The sequence below is a fragment of the Cicer arietinum genome, chromosome 5 (genome assembly GCF_000331145.2).
Source record: "Cicer arietinum cultivar CDC Frontier isolate Library 1 chromosome 5, Cicar.CDCFrontier_v2.0, whole genome shotgun sequence".
Classification (NCBI taxonomy): Eukaryota; Viridiplantae; Streptophyta; class Magnoliopsida; order Fabales; family Fabaceae; genus Cicer; species Cicer arietinum.
In genome coordinates this window covers 519,764-527,495 of record NC_021164.2, presented here as the reverse complement: position 1 = coordinate 527,495, position 7,732 = coordinate 519,764, and the positions used below count along the sequence as shown (strand labels likewise).

Sequence of the window (7,732 nt, the reverse complement as noted above, 5' to 3'; positions counted from 1 at the left end):
TATATATATATTATTTCTTCATATTTGACTTCTATGAAGTTTGTTTCTTTGCTAGAGTTGATAAAAATTGTTGCTACCAAAATTTATTTTAAAATAGGGAAAATATTAGGAAACTCTTAAATATAGAAAAGTAAAAAAAAAATGGTATTTAAAATCAAATTTTTGTTTTCGGGAGTCGATTATGCGTCTAGAAGGTATTAGCATCCTACGGCATATGTTTAAAATACGGTTACCTATAACTAATTGTGCAAAATTAATATTAACTTAAATATATTCATTTCTACTTAATATTAAGTATGGATATCAATTGTTTTTAATATGATTTTGAAATAAAAGTGTGCTTAAGAAAGAGTGGAAAAACAAAGAAATTTTTATTAATGTGTTTGACAAGAGTGTGATCTTGCGTCATAACAACTTAAAGGTTAACAAATATCACATATAATTAATCTTTCAATATTTGATTTTAATTTTATCTTTGTTTTCTTTTGAAGAATTAAAAAATCGATGCTAAATATTAAATAAATTTAAATGATTCTATGAAATAAAATCAATAATAAACACAAAAACAAAATAATAAAAAAAGAGATTTACGGACTTGTAACTTGATCTATTAAATAAACAAAAACACATTTTAATAATAGAACCAAAATTTTTTTTACAAGTTGAGCTTCTTTCAAAACACTTTTTAATTAATAAGGGATGCAAACAAAACTCATTTTAATATTAAATAGCACATCCCAAAGCCAGAAAAAAAAATCGGTTAACACTACTTATCGATAAAATAAATGATATTTATTGCTATTTAATTACGTCCATAATTATTTATATTAAATGAAATTATTTATGTTAAATGGAATAAATATATCATGATCTTTATTAGTTAAATAGAATAAACATGATGGCAACATATAAATATAGCTTATAATTATTAGTTAGCGTGGAAATAGGAATAGCATGAAGAAAGAGCATCGATGACGTCCAAGGCTGTGAGCAAGCAGTCACAAATAAATATATTTTTGTAGTTTTATTTGATAAGTTAATTTGATGTTTTTAATTCAATTTTAATTCTATTTTACTATCTTTTTGTTTTGTTTTGATTGCAAGGAGAAGTGAAGGAATAAGTGAAGATTTTTGGAGCAAAAAAGCCTTGAAGTCAAGTGGTGCATCATGATCAAGAAAATTAAAAAAACTCAAGTTCCAACAAACATTACTACCTGATCATAATAGTCATTACAATCATAATGGATGAACGAAAATAAATAAATAAAATAAGAATTTGTCAATTAAAGTCAATAAGCTTTCTATGTAACATACACCAAGTCGTATTTTGATAACAACATCTGCCAATGGACAATCCTTCTAATAAGAGTAGGTTTCTCAAAGATATACTTAATGAGTCGATTGTAGACACCAACCAAGTTGTATGACATAACATGTATTACCTCAACCGATGAGCAACCCATGCTAATGTGCAACATGTTCGTTCAAGTAGTGAATACTTTGTTTCACAACTGGTGAATTTTTTGCTCAAATAATAAATAACATGTTCTTTCTTATCAGATTCCTCATGTTGCCCCAGTATACAATCCATTGACTCGTCAAGTACTGTTAAGTACATAATAAGTGGTTTCCTATGAACATGGGGCACTAAGATTGGATGTTTTGACAAGTACTGTTTAATCTTTTCGAAAGGTTTTTGAGAGTTCTCATTCCATTCAACCTTTTGGTATTTGTGCAATCACTTGAAAATTGGTTCGCATGTAGCGGTGAGATGTGATAAGAACCCGACAATTTAAGAAGAAAAAGGAAAAAAAGAGAAAATATGAATAAAGATTGCTATATCAAGAAAAAGAAAAGAAAGAAAAGAAAAAGAAAGAAATAGTTGGAGAATTCAAAAATGTATTTATTGATAATAAGTTTGGAATTGAAATACATGCGCCCTAATTAGTTATCCTTATAGCCTTGGACATAGCAAAAGGAGTTGAAATACATAATTAACTTGAACATGAATTAACAAACACGAGAAACTTGATGATCTTCTAATTGTTGAGACTAATGTTTGGAGGACAAGGGTACACTAGCTTGAGAGTATCATGATCAACATGGTCTTCTTCCGCAACAGCCACCTGATACACATATATTATTCCGACGCTTTGAAAGGTTTGCCGAATGTCACAAATAGGAATATTTTGTGAATTCGGTGCCGGATTTTTCAGAGGAGGTGTCCTACTTTCCCTTTTACTCTCACAACCCTTTCCTTATCAGCTTTTGTAGGTATATATCCTAACCCGTACCTATCGTTCTTTTCTGGTATTTCTAACAATTTCCCTAATTTATTAAAAACACCTCATTCCAAAATGGCTTTGGTAGACTTCAATGATGTTATAGATGCTTTTGGTTCCTTTAAGCGAGACCCTTCATCCATGAAGACAACAATTGCAATTTATAATGCTTGAAAGGAAGTCTCTATGGCTTCCTCCTTGTCTTCGATGTAACCCATTGAAGATAAATGACTCACTATCATATCTTTTTCCCTAGATATTATTACCAGTTTATTATTCACTATAAACTTTAGCTTTTGATGGAGAGTGAACATCATCGTTCCAACAACATGAATCCATGGTGTCCCTAAAAGACAACTGTACGCCAATTTAATATCCATCACTTGGAAAGTTATTCCAAAGTTATGGGGTCCGTTTTGAATCGACAAGTCAATCTCACCAACAACTTGTCTTCTTGATCCATCAAATGCTTTCACCACCATAACACTGAACTTCATACAAGCTCCATCAAGAAATAGTTTTGGGAGTGTTGATTTTGGCATGACATTCAATGTCAAACAATTATTAACTAACACCTATGCGAGAATATGATAATGAAACTTCACATAGATGTGTAGTGCTTTATTATGCCTTGCCCATGCAGCTGGTTATTTGCCATCGTTAAAACTCAAACAACTACTAGCAGTGATGTTACTGACAACTCCATCAAACTGGTCGACAATGATATCATGAATAACACGAGTCTCGTTTAAAATTTTCATCAGTGCCCTTCTATGTGCTTTTGAGTTCAATAGCAAGGAAAGAACAAATATCTTGGAAGGGGTTTGATTTATCTGATCCACTACCTTATATTCATGTTGCTTGATAAACTTCAAAATTTTGTTAGCTTCTTCTTCAGGCACTGTCTTTTTGCAAGTCTCTAGTCCTTTTATAGCATATACATAACTTTTTTCCCTTTTTCTCCATGACCCTCCTTTTTCCTAGGTTGTTTAGGGGCGTATACTCGGTCACTCAGAGTCATCCCGCCAATCTCTAAAATATTGGTGACATCAGTTCCTTTAGGTTCAAAGCTATCATTTGATTGATGATTGGCCAAATGGGATATGACTAATTCCATGGTACCGCCTTGGTATTTTCATAAGGAAAAGGGGGTTGATGCTTGGACAATTATTGGATTTGGTCCGTTTGGAGTTGGCTTAAGATTCTATTTTCTATAGACGATTTCCAATGATCTTGGTAAATATCTATTATTTTCCACGCACGACTCTATGGTCGATACATGATCATCTTTTGCATAATTTACTTGTATGAAATTCCTGTCCATTAATTCTTGAAGAAATTCCTTGAGTTCTTCACAATTTTTTATGGAGTGTGAAGGAGTTGGGTGAACACCACAAATATTAACCTCCTTATTAATCGTCTCAATAAAGTTTAACTTGCATAACTCAGCAAAAATCAATTCCATAGGGGTTTTCACATGTTTTGTATTCTTAATTACACATTGGTCTACTCCATCTTCAATGACATTGACAGAGGGATTCTCGTGGCCCGACAAGGGATTACTCCCTACATTGGGACTGTCTTCCTTAAAGGTAAGCCATTTTGCATTAATCAGTTATTGCACTTTAGATTTTAGAGCTTGGCAATCATCGACGAAATGCCCTACGACTCTTGTATGGTATTCACATTTGGCGTTTGGGTTGTACCATTTTGGGAATGGTGGTTCTAGAGGTTTCATTGATCTTGGGACTACCGTTGAATTTTGGAGTAGGTGAGACAACAATTGGTTGTATGTCACAGGAATTGGGTCAAAATAGGTTATCTTCTTTTCATGATTGACTGGTGGCTTGTATTGATTTGGGCTTGGATTTTGGTTCCATTGGTTTTGTTGGGAAAACATGACAGGTGGGGGTTGGACCAAAGGTTGTTGATAAAAAGGTAGCTTGAAGGGTGATATTGAGGGTATAGAGCTTGTGAGATTGCAACCACATATGGATAGGGAATGTAAGGAATTTGGGGTATTGAGGGCTGTAAATTTGGAGGTCAATAAGAATTCATGGATGAAAAATAGGAGACTCTTGGGTTTACCATCACAACATTAGCATTCCCTTATTTCTTTTTTGTGAATCCCATTTGGAGTTTCTTCACACCACTTGCTCCACATACGATCTTGCGACTCTTCATCTCGCTTCTATTCTTTCTCCTATCATGATCATGTCAAAGAAGTTTGATGACATACTCGCAATCATCTTATCATAAAAAGGCGACTGAAGAGTATCCATAAATATGCCAACCATTTCTCTTTCAGATAAAGGGAGATCTACTTGCGATGCCATTTCTCTCCACTGTCGTGCATATTCTTTGAATGTTTCATCATATTTTTCAACAAATTTTACAACAAACAGATTCGATTTCGCTCGAGATGCATATACCAACTTAATGACGCCCCACTCAAACTGTCCTGAAAAAAATGAATGAGAAGTTTGTAATTATGAGTATGAGAAGTCATTTTTCTACAATACATGGTCAAATGATTTTTAGGACATGTGACACCTTTATATTTCTCAAACTCAAGTACCTTGAATTTTGAAAGCATAGCCAATAGAAAAAGATTTTCTCAGGCGACTGAAAAAGATTTTTTTTATTATTTCAAATTGATTGGAGTCAATACAAAAAAATTCGATTAGATGAAACAGAGAAAAAAAATAAGCTATGAAATTTCAATTCCATAGATTTTTATAAATATATGAAAATCTATTTATAGATTGGTCCAGATTAAACCTCTTTTTTTAATTGAATAAGTTAAAAATAATAAATAATAGTTTCTAGAATCAAACCAAAACATTCTCCAAAAAATTTCAAAAAAGAAGAACGTTCTGGAAACAGATCAGAATCTTCTCCAAGAACAATAAGAAAATGTTCTTTCTGCTCAAAAATAGGACATAATGAATCGAACAATTATTTTAAAAAGAAATCTAGTATTTAAGGGAAAACTAACTCTCAAGGACCCAAGGCCAAATGGGTATCTAAAAATCTTGTAACATCAAATAGAGGTTGATTATCAAAATGTCAAGAAAAAGCCACGGTACTTGGACAGTGGCTACTCGAGACATATGACATAAGATAAACAATGTTTTATGTTCTTCATTAAAAAGGACAATGGGTATGTAACTTTTGGGAACAATGATCAACCAAAAATCAAAGGTAAATGTACTATAGATAAGGAAAACTCTGCTAAAATTAATGATGTTCAATATGTTTAAGGTCTGAAACATAATCTTCTAAGCATTAGTCAACTATATGAATTTCATGCAAATTGAATTTGAGATGAGCATGATGGGGGAGTTGAGATATTTTCTTAGCTTACAAGTTAAACAACATAGAGATGGAATCTTTATATAGATATCTTAACAAAATACAAAATGAATAAAGGCAAAATAATGACAACTCTGATGCATCCATCCTCCATTTTAGACAAAGATGAAAAAGAAAAATCCATTTCTGAAAAAGAATATAAAGGAACGATAGGTTCATTACTTTACTTAACCGCAAGTAGACTTAGATACCATGTTTGTAGTAGGATTATGTGCTAGATTTCAATCTTCACCTAAAAAATCTCATTTATCCGCTATAAAAAGAATTTTTCGTTATCTTGTCGGTACTACTGATCTTAGCCTTTGGTATAGCAAAATAAATCACTTTGCTCTTATAGCCTATTGTGATGCTGACTACGCCAAAGACAACATTGAAAGAAAAAGCACAAGTGGTGCATGTCAATTTCTTAGAGAAGCTTTAATAAGTTGCTCATGTAGAAAGCAAAATACAGTTGCATTGTCAACCACTGACGCTGACTACGTCTCAGTTGCAAATTGTTGCTCCAAAGTTCTATGGATAAAAAATCAACTTGAAGACTTCTCTGTAAGTTATTCAAATATTCCAATTTACTGTGAGTTTATGAGTGCTATCAATCTCTCTAAAAATTTCATTCAACATTCACGATCTAAACACATTGAAATAAAATATCATTTTTATCAAAGATCATGTTAACAAAAAGAAAGTTGAATAAATTTTGGTTGATACAAACAATCAACTCACAGACATATTTACCAAACCCCTAGTTGAAGAAAATTTCAAATTCATCAAAGAAAAATTAAAAATCATTAAAAATCCAACTAGACCTCGTTGTACAAAATAACCGGATTATTCTGGTCAAAACCAAGAACGTTCTTGTTCTTGTTTTTTATTTTACAAACAGTCTCCAGTTTCATCTCTATGAGAAGTTAAAGATCAACTTTAAAACGGTCCTTTTGACCTTTATTAAAAAGTAACGGCTACTCATGCTTCTGCCACATCAACTCTACATTCCTCCCCAATAACATATGTCCCCTCTCAACCACCGTTTACGTGTGGCATTTTCTTTGTCAACTTCTTCTACATCATCTCAAAACCTCCCTTCTCCCACCCTACAAACAACAATATTTTTTCTGCAAAATTTTCTCCCTTCTACGTTTCTTCTATTCTCTCTCAATGGCGCGCACCAAAGCTTCCGCAAGAAAAAAACTCATCCCTGAACTCCATCTCCTTCTCGTTCACCATCACCTCCACCCAAACCAACACCCCCAGAAAAATCTTCCTCAGAGAAAACCTTCTCTGATTTCATATCACCATCTCCCGAATCAAGCCCTCCACCTATCTCACTCACTCCTATCTCCACCGTACTTGCATCCTTGTTTCAATGCAACCCTCCTTCGATCAACCAAGCACCACCTCATCTCAAGAAACCATCCATTAAAACTAGCTTTGGTAATATGTAACGCCCCGATTTTTAATATCACGAGTGCATTTTTTTATATAAGACCTATCAAACATCGCTCATACCCCAAGGGTATTCTCGGCAGACGCCTGTACTGAAGTATTTCTCAAAAAATGCTATCCCTCATGGTCACATAAAGAAAATGGAACATGGACCCACAAAACAAAAGTCAACTCTCAAGATATGTTCTAGATACAGTCATCCCAAAACAAAATATGTACAACCACCAAAAGAAAGACACTAATAAGTATAACAACAAGGGTGACTTTCATGCACTGTACAAGTTCCTTCTGACGCAATATAACTCCTCGAAGTAACTTCCTTCTCCTCATCAGCCATAGAGGGATCAATATCCTCAGAGGTGAGGTCCACCCACGAGAAATACTGCCTCAGTTCTCCTACTTGTCCTCACCATTCTCCCCGTATATGTAGCCCTGTTTGAGATGGGGTTGTATGCTTAAGCGGTCGGTGAGTACCAGTCAGGAAGTCTAACGAAGTTTCCGTCGTCAATGTAACAGTCGGTAGAACGAACTTGAGTATCATCTAAGGGCAAAGCCCAATTTCCACAATAATGTAAAGGGTCACCAACCGAAATTAACAATTAACATTTAACAATTATGTCATGAAGACAAAAAAT

General features: G+C 33.6%; 1 pseudogene; it reads right to left on the bottom strand.

Moving 5' to 3' along the window:
- The window catches only part of LOC140920254 (uncharacterized), a 15,821-nt pseudogene extending 11,203 nt beyond the window's left edge, over nt 1-4,618 (bottom strand).
- Between the last annotated feature and the right edge of the window lie 3,114 nt (nt 4,619-7,732).